Genomic DNA, 17,270 nt, shown 5'->3' with positions numbered 1-17,270 from the left:
AGGCTTTCCTGTGGGTGGGGGCGCGCTCGCTTAGGGATGTCAACGCCAGCTCCGCCTGAGACCTGCGATAAGGCGGCCCCCCCCACCCTGCTCGAAAGGGACTGCACGTCCCCTCAGGTAATTATCTCATCAGGTCAAGTTCCCCAGGCCTTTCCCCTTGGATTATAAAAACTTCATTTTTTAGAGAAAACCATAGGACCACAGGTTACTAGAGTTCTTTTCCTTTTTTCATCATAAAGAGTAGGCCCAGGCACTAACACTTGAATTATTCTTTTTTCAAATGGATCCTGTAAAGGGGTTATGTAATCATAGTAGTTAGTAATAGTTGCCTACTACTTTGAGGCTCACCCAGCGATTTATATATACACTCCTTTATTTTATCCTCACACCCTCTTGGTGAGATAGGTACCAATAGTCTACCCATTTTACAAACCAGTAAACTAAGGCTCAGAAAAGTTCACGGGCAGGCTGGTCCAATGTCACACAGCCTTTAAATGGGGGAGCTGGGGCTTGAATTTCAAGTTCAAACCTACCATGCTGCCACTGCCACTACACGCTTGCCAAATTCCACTTCAACAAAACGTAGTTTTCTACCTGTGATGATTTGAGAACTCTAGAATGGAATGAAATGTTTGTTCAGCAAGTATAGGAAGCATTATTGGGCAGTTCTATCGGGGATGCTATGGTTTGAATGTTTCCCAAATTTCCTGTGTTGGAAACTCGATCCCAAAATTCATGTGTTGATTGGAGGTGAGGCCTTTGGGAGGTAATTAGGATTAGATAAGGTTGTCTGGGTGGGGTCCCATGATGGGACTGGTGGCTTTCTAAGAAGAAGAGGAGAGACCTGAGCTGACACGCGTGCTCTTGCCTTCTGGCAGGCGATGCCCTTCGCCATGTTATGACACAGCAAGGAGGCCTTCACCAGATGCAGCTCTTTGACCTTGGACTTCCCAGCCTCCAGAACAGTAAGAAATAAATTTCTTTTCTCTATAAATTACCCAGTCTCGGGTACTCAGTTATAGCAACAGAATACAGACTATGAAAGGGACTTAGCCTAGAAAGGGAAAGTAGGTTGGCAAACACTGGGGATCCTATGTAGAGGAAGGCACCATTCATCAAGAACCTTCCTCACCGTGTGCAAAGTGCCCTCTCCTGCCCCCAATCCCTGGGCTGGCCCCAGGCACTGTCCTCTATCTGCAGAGAGAGAGTCCTGGGACAGAACAAGTCCTCCCAGCAGACGAGTGCGTGGGCCTTTTGAGCTGGGGCCTGGAGGATTAGGACAAGGGTTAGCAGGTGTAAAGTCAGGTGATGGAGCTGCCGGGCACAGGAGGCCGCCAAGGCCCAGGTGGGAATGCCATTGCCAGGGAATTTGTAAATTCTTCATTCTTAGAAACTTTGGCCAAGCCAAGAACATGAGAACACACATGACCCCAGAAAGCACCGTAAACATCCACCTCCAATCCACCTCCTCCCTGCGTGGTAGGTGCGCTACAAATAACTCAGCTCCCAGCAATGCCTGACGGGGAAGAAAACAGAAAGAGGTTTGACCTGAAACCTCAGCCGCGCCTGCACACACGTGCACACCCGCAGATGCAAGAGCTTGGGTCCATCAGAAACCACAGAGGGAAAGAGTTGCCTGCCTGGGTTCACCTGCAGCCTCTTACTGCACGGGTTTCCTTGTTTCTTCCTTGTTAACCGTAAACACCCTGAGGCTTGGCCGGCAGGTTTCATGAGTCCTGGTATTCCTATAGAAGTGCACACAGTAGGTGCTTAATAAATGGTGATTGGTAGACTGAATGGAAGGGAGGCTGGCCAGAGCAGTGGCTAGAGGAGACTGAGTCAGCTGGTGGCACCATCATGGGCAGGCCAGAAGGTCTAGAGACCTTGGGTCCCCTCCCCCCTCGGTCATCAGTTGATGGAACAAACTTGGGCACTGTTATCTCCTCTCCAGCCTCAGTTTCCCTCTGAAGGAAAAGACCTAGCTCAGCTCAGACTCCTGAGACCCCTCGGGCTTCCTCTATCCCACCATCCCTGGGAGCATCTCCTGGCAGGTTGGGGAGAGCAGTTGGTCCAGCTCTCAGTATCTGCAGGTCTTTTCTGCCCAGAGTTTCCAAGTTTGGGGAGCCAGCAAGGGAGTCCTCATAACTGGTGTGAAAATCTCCCGTGGCCGGCCCTGGCTGGTGCTGCAATCCCGCGGGCTGCAGGTCTGCGCGGCTGGATGTCCCAGAGGCCGGGAGGGGCCCCGCTCTGTGCGGCTTTTATTTCTCAGCATCGTTATCACAACTGGCCTGTGGCTCAAAGCCACCTTTCAGCATGACCAGTCAGCCCAGGACAGACCTCAGTCACCGCACTTCCAAGTACATCCCTGGCCCACGCATGTCAGAGAGGAGGGAAGAGTCTCACCCACAGCCAGAGGATTGGAGACCTGGGCTTTTCCACCCGACACCCGGCGTTGTGCACGTTTCTGCTTCCTGGCCGTTCATCACAGCACCCGCTCTCCTCCTCCTTTTTTCTAGTACCAGCATCCTGATTTCCTATTGGGGAATGACCTCCTTCCCACCTCCATGCAGTCTGATGGGCCCGTCATTCAAGGTGCCCTGCCCTTCCCAAGCCAAGGTATGGGCACCTGACCCCAGCAGAGCCGACTGCACAAGCTCTCCTTGGAGTCCGGGTCAGGTGCAGAGAGACCACAAGGCGGGCCGAGGCTGGTGCCCCTTGATGCCGGGGCAGCACCCTGGAGCGACCTCCCTTCAGCTCTGCCAGGGCGTCCTCGGGACAGCCAGGGCTCCAGTCCTTTCCACCCTCTCTTCTTCTTCTCTCCGGTTCCCCAGCTACCCCCCTCATTTTCAATTTCCCATCCTGTTTCCCCAAACCCAAAAGTCCTGATAACTTTCTCCAATTCCAGTCACCTCGAGGTAGCAGAGCACGTCCCTGCCTGTTCCCGAGAACCAGGCGTACGCTCTGCCTTGACCCCGGTCAGGACTACAGCTCCAGTCCTCATCCGCCTCTCAGGCCTTGGGCTTGGGACTTGACTTCTCTGAACCTCGATTTCCTCAGCTCTGAAATGGGAGAAAGTTTGCCTACCTGGTAGGGCTGGGGTGTGCGGTAACAAACTGCACAGAGAACAGCCACCTTGCTCGGGACTGGGAACCTCACCCACTGTCACTCAGGAACGGTTCAGATTAGAAACTCCTTGCTTCTCATCCATCACCCCTAGGATGTATCTGAGAAACACAACCAGCTTCTTTCTGACAGTGCACTGAAATCACCACATTGCTTTTTAGTTGTACAAAACACTGGGTCGCCAAGATAAAGCCTTCCAAAACCCCTTTTGGGAAAGGGATTCTTTTTCTGACTTGAAACAAGGAGGAGTCATTAGCCAAACTGAAATAGCACATAAACCTTAGAACCCGCAGATTTGAGTGAATTCTAATCTTGGCCAAAACTGGCAGGAGGGAAGGAGGTGTGGGGGAGGGGGAGGATGAGTCAGAGATTCCACCCTTCAGAGGGGGCAGCCTAATATGGCATCGGGGAGCCACAAGAGACGACTTAGGTATGCCTGGACTTCCAGACTGGAGCCACGACTCTGGCCAGGGACCAACTGTGCCCCCCCACACCTACCCTCGCATACACATGGGGTGGAGCCTCGGGGTGGCAGCCAAAACTGGGGGTTCGGATCAAGTAGGAAGGAACCAGCTGAGAGACTAGCAGCTCGACCCCAGGAATGATGGCAGTTACCTTTCCCCCAGCACAGCCTGGCTCTCAGGCCAGACGTGGACCTGTCTCTGCAGGCATCGTGTGGTCCTCGCTGACTCCAAGTTCTCCCAAATGCAGCCCTCGCCGAGTCTGTGATACGGACACAGTAATAGGGAGGCTTCACCCCGTGTAACCTCACAGCACGTGAAATGTATTTTCAACCCTGGAGAAGGGGGCCTGGGTAAGGGAGGAGCCTCAAAGGGTGAGATTTCTGTTGTTAGAATAATTTTATAACTTAACGAAAACACAAAGAGGTGGCCCTTCAGGGGCGTTGGTGGCAGCAAAGCCAAGTTCTCACCCTGCTGTGGCCCCTCACTAGCTGCGTGACTTTGGGCAAGTCACCTTCTTTGTGCCTGTTTTTATCATCTGTAAATTGAATGAAGTAGAGAAATGGTTCTCAAACTTAAGCGTTCATGGGAATCATCTGGAAGGCTTGTTTCCTGGGCCTCAACACAGAGATTCCGATTCAGTAGGCCTGGGGCAGGGCCTAAGAATCTGTATTTCTAACAAGCCTTTAGGGCTATAGGACACCAGGCTTCATTCAAAGGGGAAAGAGTCTCACTGTCCTGTATTCCCAGAAAAAATCCTCCAATTGGACCAGCCTAGGTGACATACCCTGGACAGTGGCTTCAGCCAGCGGGGCCAGCCTGTGCTCACTGGCCTGGCCTAGGTGTTGTCTGCTGGACCCAGGCTCCAGGTGGAAGAGATTTGGGAAGGGACCTAGTTCAGGTCCTGCCTCCAGGGAAGACAGTACTAAACCATTCCAGACAGATGAATTCCATGCAAATCCTTCTAGGAAGGAGGTAATTACCTTGGTTCTCCTGACTATGGTTCCTGGGGAAACCTCAGCAACACACTCTAGTTACACAGGGTCATTCCCCTATAAACCCATGCCCTGTAGCAAGTGTGCAGAAATCTGAAACTCATTCTTGCACGAAGTCTATTTTTGACTTCAAATGGACTCCTAAGTAAGGAGCGTGATGATATGATGATGATGATGGTGATGAAGGGATTAATGTGTCCCTGCCTTTGTCCCTGAGATTGTGACACACCCTGTGAGGAGTTTGTTCAGATCAGGACTTCAGGTTTTCCACGGTTTGCTCCCAAAGGCTGGCCAGCACTTTGTCAGGCCTCCTGTGGCTCCCCCAGGGTGGACAGCCAAGCAGGCGAAGGCCACTGGGGTTCCGCTTTTGCTCTACAGTCTGGGACGAACATCTCAGGGCCAGGAATGGATCCAGGGTTTAAGCCTCTATTATGACTTTTGTCTCAAATTTATCCAGAGACTATCAGGGCACTTGACTCAGGACTCATTTACTGGAAAACAGAATAATGTAGGGAGTCAGCCAGCACGCAGGCTCTGCACTCAGGCAGCCTGAATTGGGTCCAGGCTGTGTGACCTCAGGTAACACACATTACCTCTCTGTGCTTCTGTTTTCTCATCAGTGAATGGAATTCAAAGAGCGCTTACACCTCAAAGGCAGTTGTGAAAATTAAAATGTGTAAAGCATTTGAAATAGTGCCTCGCACCTGACATATGCTTTATAAATATTAGCTGTGGTTATTCAATGATTATTCAACCATAAGACATTGATGAAGCACCTCTTATAGGTCAGACACTGTCAGACACTGTATTGGGTGACAGAAATTCAGAGTAATAAACATCCGGAACCTTACCTGCCCAGCGTTCATAGTCTAGGGGAAGATAAGACCGGAAGGAAGATAAACCACAATACCTCATGATAAATGCTACCGCTGAGCTTGGAATAAAGTGCTAATCCCACCTGGAAGAGACCAGCAAGCCTTCCGAGAGACACAATGCCTGACCTGGGCCTTGAATGCATTTGCCAAGGAAAGCTGTCTGGGGGAAGCCACTCTAGATATAGTGAGCAGATTGTTTATGTTACGAAGGGGCCTGGTTGTCCACACGGTGATGGTTTCAGAGCAGCAGAACACAAGGTTCCGAAGGGGGGAGTGGTGTGTGTCAGGCCTGGAAAGTTGGTTAGTACGTTCTGCTGCAGAGTTTGGACTTTATCCTGAGGCAGCAGGAGCCAACAGAAGTTTTTGAGCAAGAGAATGGAATGGGATGAGATATGACTTTTTTAGGACTAAAACTGGTAGCAGGGCAGAGGGTGGCCTGGAGGGGAGAGACTGGAACAGGCAGGCCCATTAGGTTGCTGAGCCCAGGCGAGGCCTCGGCCGCGGAGGTGGGAAGGAGGGGAAGGATTTGGGACGTTTTGGCCTGCACGGTAGACAGGAAGCGGTGGCTGCTCAGATATCAGACAGGAGAGGGAGGGAGGAGTCAAGGCTGAGTCTAGAGTCTAGCGTGGGAGGCTGGGCCCATGGTCTTGACCGAGTCAGGGAATAGAGGAGGAGGATGGATGTGAGTAGGTGGGTATGAAGGGGGCAAACGGCTGCATGTTGGATGAGCTAGGTTTGCATTACAGAAGTAGCCACTTCTTCACACTTCAAATGTCTAGTAATTCTTGAAAAAAGAAAGTGAATAGATGAGACAGAGTAGATTTTCAAAATTTTCCCTGAGAATAATCCTATCGGGCCAGGAGCTCTGGTTTTTTGATCATTAAAACAATCAAGATCATTATAAATACCTGTGACTGCCAGGTAAGGCCCGGAACGAGAGTCACAAGCAAAACGCCAGTGGAAATGCAAACCCTCTCAATGCACAATTGAATCACGCCCACGTAATCTTGTCCACTAACATAAATTAACACCCACTGTCGGATTCTTCCAAAGCCCCATGTCAGTCTGTACCCTGGCTGGGAATGATGGACAAAGTTCCCTTTTATGCAACCCTCTCCTCATAGAAGAAAAAAAGAGAGAGAAAATATCAATTTTAACCATGGAAATAAATATAAGAGATGATGGCTTTAAAATTAAAGGTTGGAAAAATATCATGCAGCAAAATCCCAAACCCCAAATGTGGTCTAGTAAGCCACAAACCACACACATTTGCACTTCAAGACTGAAAGGTCTTTTGAAAGAGTCCTTGAAATAAAGATTCCCAGGTTCGACTGGGGAAGGACCGATTTTCGGCCAAAACACATCTTTATGGCTGGGTCTGAAAGCCCAGTAAAGTGTTCCTAATGGAAATGTTGACCAGCTTCTCCGCATACCACACCAGCAAGATCTCAGCTCTTTAAGAAAATAAGACTTTCCTTTGCAACTAGGTCAACTGGGAAAGAAAGCAAGAGTTTCTTCTGGAAAGTTTGCGTTTTCAAAGGGACGTTAGGAAAACAGCTCTGTTATGGAATGGGATGTCTTGCTGCCTTCACTTCTACCTGAAGCCCAGCTAGCTGGGCACAAAAAGGAGAGGGCAGCAAAACAGGAATCACCTGCTGTCCAGATGTGTCCTCTGCGAGCTGAGGAGAATTAACAATCCCGGGCAACCAGGCTACTCACGAGTCACAGGCTGAGTGTCCGCAGAGAGCAGGAGACGCATGAAGGGGTGACACAAGCCAGGTGGGGACTGACCAGACCATGGGTGCTCACATGTCTTGTCTAAAAGGAACGAATGCTAATCCCCCCCTCCGCCCCCAGGGATCAGGCCATGCGGAAAAGTGGGCCAATGTCACCAACATCTGAATTTCTAAGAGAAGGACTTGAAATATGCATGTTTCTGTGAAATCTTCTGAATTTTAATATTGGGGACCAATTCCAAAGTATTTTAAACACAACTAGGCCAAACAAAGCACAGCTCCCTGGCACCGTTTGAGGTCTGTGCTCTGTTCCTCTAAACATTACCAAGGCAGGGCTTCAACACGCCGAGAGGAGAGAAAAGAGAGGACCCTTTCTTTAAGCAACTTCAAAATACTGGAAGTCAGGAGACCGGGGTTCCTGTCCTTGTGTGTCACTGGCCCAGCTGCCTGGCCCCCTTCTCTGTGCCTCAATTCCCCATCTGAGAAGAGAGGGAGCAGGGTGAGCAGACTCTAGGAGCCCGGCCACACCGCCTGGCTTCTACACCCCGCGGCAAGGAAGAGGTGTTCTCGGGAAAGCAGAGGCCACCGTGAGCTAACGGCAAATTCCGGAACTCGAGTAGGTACAGCCCTCTGTGCCACCCTCACAAATATCAGAGGATTTCCCGGGAGGAGTCTCTCAAGCCTCTGGAAGGAAGATGAGCTGATAAACTGATGTCACACTCAGGCTTTGGTGACACGATGGCCACCCTGTGCTTGCATGGGTGTGGAAACTCTCAGCTCTATCGACACTTCACGAGAGGCCTGGAAGACAGGGATGCTTGTTGACACCTTTGTCTGCACTTTGAAGATGAGGAAGTAGAAGCCCAGAGAGGTTAAGTGTCTTACCCAAGGGCACCCAGCAAGGAGGCAGCCGAGAGGAGGCCGTGGTGAACGCAGGTTGGCCTCTGTGAGGAAAGGCTGCCCATTCCTGGGCAACAGAAACCCAGATACCACAGGAAGAGGGAGCCTCTGTTAAAATGGGCCATTCTCAGCATTTTCTCACGCTCTGTCCCTTGTCCGACCCTCAAGGGCCACACAAAGGCAGCTGTGGGTAGCTCTGCCGGCAGCCTGACTTAGCGACATCTATCTTGTCCGACCACATTTCTGTTGTTAAAAGACTTTCTGCAACCAAGCAGCCCGCCCTCCTTCTACAGAACTCAGTCTAAAAACAAATCAGATTCATCTCCGGAAAAGAAAATGGGGTTTTCTCTTTTATCTTTGATGGTATTTTCTTTCAGAACCCTGGATGTGGCAACTGCTGCGGATGTCTACCTGCCGTCTGTGGGGACAGGCCTGCTGGGGCCCCCTCACCTCGGGGCCACCTGACATCAGGGAGGACACGGCAAACATGCCTCGTCTCCAGAGAAATGCGATTCCCCCGTCCCCCAAGAGAACTGAGGTTCCCTTTTTCCGGAATGTGTGCTCAGAGCAACCAGGACCAGCGGGGGAGCCCCTGCCCACCCAGTGTGCGCATGGGCCGCCCCCACTCACGCCCGCACTGAATCTCAGAACCCGGATCCGGGGAATGGCATCTTCTTCATGGCCCAGGGCTGCTGGTTTCTTACTTATACACACTTGCAGTTACCCTTCAGACCCGGACCACGTTTTGCCTCTTTCCAGAATTTTCCCAAAAGGAAGCAGGGCCCGGGATTGTAATGCCACCCTTAGGTTATAGTGAGAAATCTGAGGCTCGAAGGGACCAGGTGATCTGGGCAGGGCTACTGGCTGGCGGGGCTGAGCTGCCGGGCCACCTGCCGCCCCTGCGCACCCTCACTTGAAGGCGGGCGTTGGGGGTGGGGGGGTCCCTGTGGGCCGTACAGGGAGGCCAGGCAGGAGATGCTGGTGCTGACTTCGAAGCCAGCGGCTACTCAAAAGCCACCGTGCCAGCCTGGAGAGAAAAGGCCCCGTGCCCCCAGTTCCTGCCTGTGGTCTGTGGAGAAATCCAGCCCCTGTGTCTACAGTGGACACTTTCTGAGGGCTGGACGTGAGGCCAGGACAAAAGGGGAGAGGGAGGGAGGGAGAAAAAGGAACGTTATAGACTGAACCGTGTCCCCCCAGAATTCATGTGTGGAAGTCCCAAAGCCCAGTGTGACTGCAATTGGAGACGGTGACTTTAGGAGGTAGTTAAGATTAAGTGAGGTCATAATGGCGGGGTCCTAGTCCAAAAGGATTGGTGGCCCAGATGAAGAGAAACTCCACACACATGCACTGAGGCAAGGCCGTGTGAGGACACAGTGGGGTGGTGGCCGTCCCCAAGCCAGGAAGAGAGCCCTCACGGAGCACGCAGCTGCACCGGCAGCCTGATCCTGGACTGCCAGCCTGCAGAACTGTGAGGAAATCTCCTTTAAGGCGCCCAGTCTGTGGTGTTTTGTAATGGCGGCCGAGCTGACCAACGCAAGGACAAACTCAGAAGGGGAAGGGGAAAGAGCAGACTGACCTCACGGTGGCAGCCACTGCCCAGGGCGCATCACGTCACCCCCTCCCCCAGTTTCTCTGCTTCAATCCCCTGAAAAATCTCTTCCCTCCTCAGGAGGCCACAAGGACCCTGTTCCCGTTCCGTGGAGCCCTGGCTGAGGTCTGCCCCGGTCAGCTCTGGTAGCCATTTCTCTCTTCCCATTTTCTCCCTCCCATGCACGGTTTATTCCTACAGCTGTTGTCCACCAAGGAATGATCCTCAAGCCTTCCTCTGACCCGGGTCCCCCTCGTTTGCCTTCCTTGGCCTGCTCTAGCCTCCAGGAGGGTGAAGTGCGAGTCCCTGCCTCACCTGAAGCTCCCCCGTCAGGGAGGGACTGTCAGGCAGTCCTCAGAGTTGCAGGTGTTGAGAAAAGCTCCCCAGATCTGGGAGGAGGCCGGCCTGGCTTTGCAGCCCAGCTCTCCCGCATGGCCACTGTGTCACCGTGAAGGTGATAATCTGCCTCCCCATGCTCCCTCCACCAGGGTAGTGACAATGGCCTGAGAAAAGCTGCTAGGAGGGTCACTGCAGGAGAGCTCCCCTCTCAGCGCGGTGCAGCAGGGAACAGGCCTCACCGCTCTAGTCCAGGCAGCATCTGGCACACCTGAAGGCCCTTGGGCACAAGGGAAGCTCCCAGCAAACTATTTCATGAGTACCAGCTTGTTCTCCATGAAGCTGATTGCAACATCGCTGGAGAGGGTTCCCCAGTCCCAAATCTCCGACCCCCACTTCTGTAACAGGTCCAACAGTGGCCCTCCAAAAAGTATGTCCGCGTCCTGGCCCCTGGAACCTGTGAATGTGGACTTTTTTGAAAATAGGATCTTTGCAGCTGTCATTCAGTCAAGGATCTCAAGATAAGATCATCCTGGATTATGTGGCTGGGCCTAAACCCTGAGACACACAGAGGAGAGACCCGCATGAGAAGAGGAGACCGTGTGAAGACAGAGACGGAGGCTGGAGTGATGCAGCTGCAAACCAAGGGACATCTGGAGTCCCCAGCAGCTACAAGAGCTAAAGCTGATTCTCTGCAGAGCCCTTTGGAAAGAGCGTGGCCCTGCCAACACCTGGGTTTCACACTTCTGGCCCCCAGAACTGTGACAGGATAAATTTCTGTTGTTTTAAGCCACCAAGTTTGTGATAATCTCTTACAGCAGCCCAGGAAACTGCTACAACAGCCTTAGAACTATTTCAAGAAGGGTCAAGAACTAACTCAACTTCCCGTCCCTAGGGCAGTGCGGGGCCCGCGGACATCACTCCTGACCCGCTGGCGTGCGGGGAGTAGGAGAATGAGCCCAGAAACTGTCCCAGAGGTCTGGCCCTGACAGAGCACCTTCACAAACCTGCCTTGAGACAGGCTTAAAAGGGCCGTCCCTGAAGGTACAATCCCCCTTTCTCCTCATCCATAGCCAGCTCTACCCAAACAGCCTGGAAACAGGGTGTGGCTATGCATTTCTAGAATGTACCATGACCCTTAGCTCTGCCAAGTGTCAAAGCACCTGCCTCATGGGAGCTAAGTTAAACACTCCACCCAAGGCTCCCTTTGCACAAACTCTGATAGCTTTGAAGCCGTCCGCATCAGCCAGGCACACCAAGCGGCCATACAAGCAGGGCGTGACTTCCAAGGGGGTGCCGGGGGCGGGGGATGATACTCATGTTCCTTCCTACCGGGAAGGATGGGGGGCAGGGGCATCAGAACTTCGGTCTGGCAGACTGCTTGGGAGGTGGGCTTAGACCTTTTGGAAGTGGTGGGCCGGGGTGGGGCTTGGGAAATTTTGACCCTCCCTGTTCATAATCCAGCCCCTCAAATTCAACCAAAGGAACCACTTGATCGACATAAAAGCAGTGTGTTTGCTATGCAAAAGCAGCTCAGAGTCAATTCTCCCAACCCCCTACCATGCCAATTTCAGACCCTTGATTCATCCTCTAAACACATTCTGGAACCATCCATGCCCCCCAGCCCACCCCCCCCCCACACACACACACCATCCCTCTTTCTTGCCAGCTGCTGTGCTCTTCTATAGATGTGGAGCCGACCTGAACTCTCCTCCTAAGATGCACTTGGGTCTCCTTGGAGATCTTAAATAACCAGAACGCCCTATGTCCTGAGGCCACCAGCAGAATTCTGAATGTTTTCATTGTTCTGAAAAGCTGTGAAAGCCTGGTCTACAACACGCACACACAACCACAAATAACCGCGCGGCTGCTGGCCTGGGACCCTTTGCCAGGTCCTCCCCGGGCCTGCAGGTGCCAAGTAGGTCAGAGCTGGCCCACGACGTGGGCCACATTCTGGCTTCTCCCTCACACCTGCCCCATCACTCTCTCACCCCCAGGATCTGGCAGGGCTCCCCCAAAGAGGCCATGCACACCTGGGCTTCCTTTATTAGGGGTCCCCCCTTCATCTCATGTCTCCTGCACTTGACTAAATTCACCTGCTTCCAGGTCAGAAAAAAGAAGGGCTTAGTGCCTGATTTGCTTCCAGCCGTGTTTAGAAGACAAGGGAAACCTGGAACCAGATCCGAGCATTTCTATTGCCAGTCTCCATTACCGCACACACGTATATGTAGATTTTTTCCAGATCTGTTTACGTGGTGGGGAGTTGCATGCTGATTTATGGGGCAAGTGACTGTGTCATTTCAAGCCTTCAGTCATCAGAGCTTTAGAGACGCTTTTAACTCCAGTTAATTGGAAGCAAAAAGAAGTCTCACTCAGTTACATGTTCAGGCAAACTAAGGTGGCTCCAGTAGGAGTCTGTCCTGGGATTGCCTTTGGGTTTGGAGAAGAGCTTGGACAAGGGTATGTGTGCCTGGCGTCCCATGCATGGAATGCTGATGGGAGAGAAAACCTGGCTAACAAGGTTGTGGAGAGGGTCATCCTGCTCCCTGAGCTCGGTGTTCCAGGCCGGCCAAGGAATACAGTGTTACGGTACAAAGGTGTTCCTTAGCCCTAAGAGACCAGGTTTACTTTCCGCCAAACAAACATCGCTCAAATCCGAATGACAACCCCTCACCTTCCCTCCTTCTGGAAGAACCACATTATTTATTTAGCCTTTGGTTTGTGGATCTCTGTGGCAACCCTGTTTGGAAGAGCTGTGGGCATGTTGCTGCATGGTGTGCCAGGGGGTGACACGATGCCAGGAAGGCTGGTCTAGACACATCACATTGGCCACTTACTGTCTCCAAAGAATCTTAAAACATCCCACTTGGCCAAAGGGCTTTTTCATGACTTCCATTCCCATTCCCAGGTCTCTCTTTCAAGTGGACCCTCATTCTTGTTTTATTTAGAGACAGGGTCTCGCTATGCTGCCCAGACTGGCCTCGAACTCCTGGGCTCAAGCGATTCTCCCTCCTCAACCTCCCGAGTAGCTGGAATTACTGGTGCCTGTCACTGCACCCGGCTTGGACCCCTATTCTTGAAAGCATCACCCATCTCAGGCCCTGGTTATCTGTTCTGTCCTCATCCACATGTCACCCACATGGGCCTGGCAGCCAACGAGCACACCGTTATCTAAGCCAGAGGTGGGCAAATGTTTTAGTAAAGAGCAATGAATGCTAAATATTTCAGCTTTGCAGGCCATTCCTGTTGCCACTATCCACTCTGCCATAGTGAGAAAGTGGTCATAGATATTATGGAAATGAATGAGTACGGCTGTGTCCTAATAAAACTTTATGAACCCCGAAAAATTGGAGCTTTATATAATTGGCACATGTCACAAAATATATCCTTTTAAAATCATTTTTCAACCATTTAAAAATGTGAAAATGGTGCTTAGCTCACAGGCAGTACAAAAGCAGGTGGTGAGCCAGGTCTGCTCCGTTGGCCACAGTTTGTGCACCCCAATCTAAGCCACAGCAGAACAAGCTCTCCCACCGCCCACACCCCCTCAGCCCAGTGATACCACTCATGAGATTGTGCTCAGATGTTCTGACTTTGCCTTTGTCATTTATAGCTCTGGGTGCTACTAGGTGATGGCCAGACACGAAGGAAGAACTTTTGCATTTGGGTGAAACTTAAATCCACAGCCAGCGGCAACCCAAGGGCTAGTCTCACGGGAGTCCAGACCATGCCAGGAGGGAGGCTAGGTTTCCGATTCCTCGCCTGCTGTGATCATGTGTGCAGCGTTGATTTGCTTATAACACCACCACACCGGGAGCCAGAGAGCACTTCCCTTGCAATAAACCCTCCTGGACTTTTGCTCCTGTTCTGGTCAGCCTTTTGGACTGTGCTACTGAAAACCACTGACCAGCTTGGTTCGTGCAGTTCTAAAAGCATCGAATTGTCCCTTAAAGATCGGATTAGGCATTCATTGCCTGACTAGTGTTTGTAAAGTGAATGCTTGTTTAAAAAGGAGAACATAACAGGTTGAATGTTGTAAATACAGTCTTGTTTTTAAAAATTCTGATTATTTTCATTGACTTAAAACTTATTAGTTTTTTGCTAAAGTTCCTCCTGAAATGTACAGCTTTGTGTCTAGTGTTATGATTTCATCTTAAATGATTAAATCTTGTTCAATTAAAAAAAAAACTTAGTTTTTGTTTAAAATTGTGGGTGGGAGACATGCATGGCCCTAATTGTATCCACAACTGACTAGCAATTTCACAATTTCTTCAGTAATAATGACAATTTTATAAACACATATATATATGTTTTATCTTTACATTTGTCTCAATACCTACATCTGTCTCTACATCTTATGGAGAGAGAGCACAAGAGCAGCTAATATTCTGCGTGTTATGTAGCAGGTGTGGTTTGGTACTTCCCAGGTAAAATCTCATTGAACTCAACAATCATTTGAGATAGGCATCATCTGTCAGCCCACTTACAGCCTAAAAACTCTTCCTTCTTTACTTTTAATTTACAGATCTGTCAGTGTCCTCTCTCCCTTTCCAAGTACATCACGCTGCAGATTTTGACTTGTAAAGCATGCAGGCAACGTGTTAAGTGCCCTCAACGAATGAATTCGAAGAGGAAAAGGAGCCTAAAAAGACACGACCCCGAAGGAGGCAGTGTTCTGAGCCACAGAAGGAAAAATCACTTGCCCACGTATGCATCTTAAGCTAAACTCTGTCACCAAACTGCTTCATGTCCCTTTGCAGGTTGGCAGGGATCCACCGCCTTTCATGGCAAAGGTTCGGAGAGGATGGTTTCCCAGGGAGGGACGCTGACCACCCTGCCTTCCACTGTCTTCGACAGCACCTCAATGACCCTCTGAGACAGGACTTCAAGGCAATTTTGAGGAACCCATTGAAAACCCCCAGAAACCCTGAGCAAAAGGGGCACGAGAAGGTCTCCATTCCAGAATGTCCCTCCAGACGTAGACGGCCTCTGCTGTTCTTGCCCAGGGTAGACTGCCAAGTCCTTTCAAGGCTTTCTGGGCATGAAATATGAGAGAAGATACACTTCGCTTTCATCTTTAAACACATCAAACATAAATAACACCAAAACGCAGGCAGACAAAGAGGACTCCAATGTGCATACATAAGTAATGTTGCCTTCGTCAGTCCCAGTGGAGGGCCCAGCGTGCTAGACTTTATTTGGTATAAAACCAGGGAGGTGAGGTAGAGATGCACTCGAGAATTCCAGCCAGAAAGGATCTATCTCTTTGCGTCACGTGGCAGGGCTTCCTTCCTCTCTCGGCCAAGAGAGAAGAGACGGAATTAATTACTTTCTTAGCTTCTCTATTCCATGAGGATCCACTGAGGCGTCTTAGCGATCTCAGCCATTTCGTAAGTGCAGCAGCCAGGCTGATTAGCTGAAGTTATCTTTTCCTGGAAAGCCCCGTTAGGTACAATGTATCTTTGATCCATGATCTGAGTGGTATCTCCTCAGCTATTAAATTCTTAGGAAGACACTTCACAGCCACTAGGATGGCTATAATAAAAAATATGAACAATAGTGAGTGCTGGCAAGGATGTGGAGAAACTGGAACCGTCACGCATTGCTAGCGGGACCTTAACAGAGTGCAGCCACTTTGGGGAAAGCAGTCTGGTTCAACAGTTACCATAGGACCCCACAATTCCCCTCCTAGGTATATACCCAAGAGAAATGAAAAGATATGACCACAAAAAAACTTACACAGTACATGAATGTTCATAACAGCACTATTCATAATAGCCAAAAAGTAAAAACAACCCCAATGTCCATCAACAGGTGAATGAATAAACAAGATGCAGTATATCCACATGATGGAATGTGATTTGGCAACACAGAGGAACGAGGTTCTGTTACAGGCTGCAATATGGATGAACCTTGCGAACGTCATATTAAGTGAAAGAAGACGGACACAAAAGGCCATATATTGTTTGATTCCATTTATGTGAAATGTCTAGACCAGACAAATCCATAGACAGAGAGCAGACGGTGGTTGCCAGGGCTGGGAGAAGGGGACTAGGGAGTGACTGCCGGCAGGAAAAGGGTTTCTTTTTCAGTAACGTAAATGTTCTGGAATTAGTGGGGATGGTTGCACAAAACTATGAATATACCAAAAACATTACTGAAATGTACCAAAAAAATCCTCAGGAAAACTAACATTTATTCAGTGCTTTCTGCCAGAGCTAAGCCCCTACAGGTAATGCTCATGGTAAGCATGAGGCTGGCGAGAGCCAGTTTTAGTAGAGAAGTTGCATGTCCAGACAGAAGCTGTGACTTGCTCAACATCACCCGGCTGTAAAGAAATAAACCAATCCCATCCTGCCCACGCCCACCGTCTTGCTCCTGTACTGCACAAGGCTACAGTCCTGTTTCATGTGACCCTCAGGAACCTCGAACTGAGCCCTCTGGACCTGGCCCTTCTAAAGTTTTAATTACACAGTCCGACCTGGCAGACCAATTTCTTGTTTTCAGAATGGTGGCTGGGTCCTCAATCCATAGCTGTTCAAATCAGGTGTTCAAGTTTACATTTCACTATAAATGCATGTTTCATTTCCTGTGTGTGGGTGGGGCTGAGGAACTTCCCGCAAAATCAGATGCAGAGAAGATCCCTGAGGAGCCCAGGGACGGATGGAGAGGACGAGTGGTGGGTGGGGGTACCTTGTTCCCCTAGAAGCCGCAGAACTCCCCTGAAGGTGCTACTCCTCCACCCTGCTTCTACAGCCTCCCCATCCTGCCAGAGCCCACCACCAGCTGGACTTTTTGAGGTAGACTCTTGAATATGCTCTTGAATATACTCTTGTCAGACGCTTGGCGGGATGAAAATAAACAATTATTTTACAATTTGTCCAAGTTTTCTTTTGGAAAATTTGAAGCAAATCCTTCCCTCCGTACATCACAAGGAAACCAGCCTAGGTTTCAAGATCACCAGAATCTCTCCTATTTGACACCTCTCGCCCTTAAAGCCACCTCTCTGTTGGCAAATCTGTCTCCCATGTGGTTCCTCATTTGCTCCTCTGGGGAGCAGGAGGGCTCAGAAAGAAACAATGACTCCCCTGAGGTGCCAGGAAGCAACCCAGCGAGGGCTTGGACCAACTGATTCTGATTTTCCATCGGGTCAACCTGTCCCAGGTACCGCTGGCCTCAGCCAATCCCCCTGCAGTCAGCCACCCGCCCTTCCAGAGCTGCCTCTCCTGCAGTCACGAACGGCACCCTGTCAACAC

This window comes from Lemur catta, chromosome 14 (assembly GCF_020740605.2).
Source record: "Lemur catta isolate mLemCat1 chromosome 14, mLemCat1.pri, whole genome shotgun sequence".
In the NCBI taxonomy this organism is placed as follows: domain Eukaryota; kingdom Metazoa; phylum Chordata; class Mammalia; order Primates; family Lemuridae; genus Lemur; species Lemur catta.
This window is presented reverse-complemented; position numbering follows the sequence as displayed.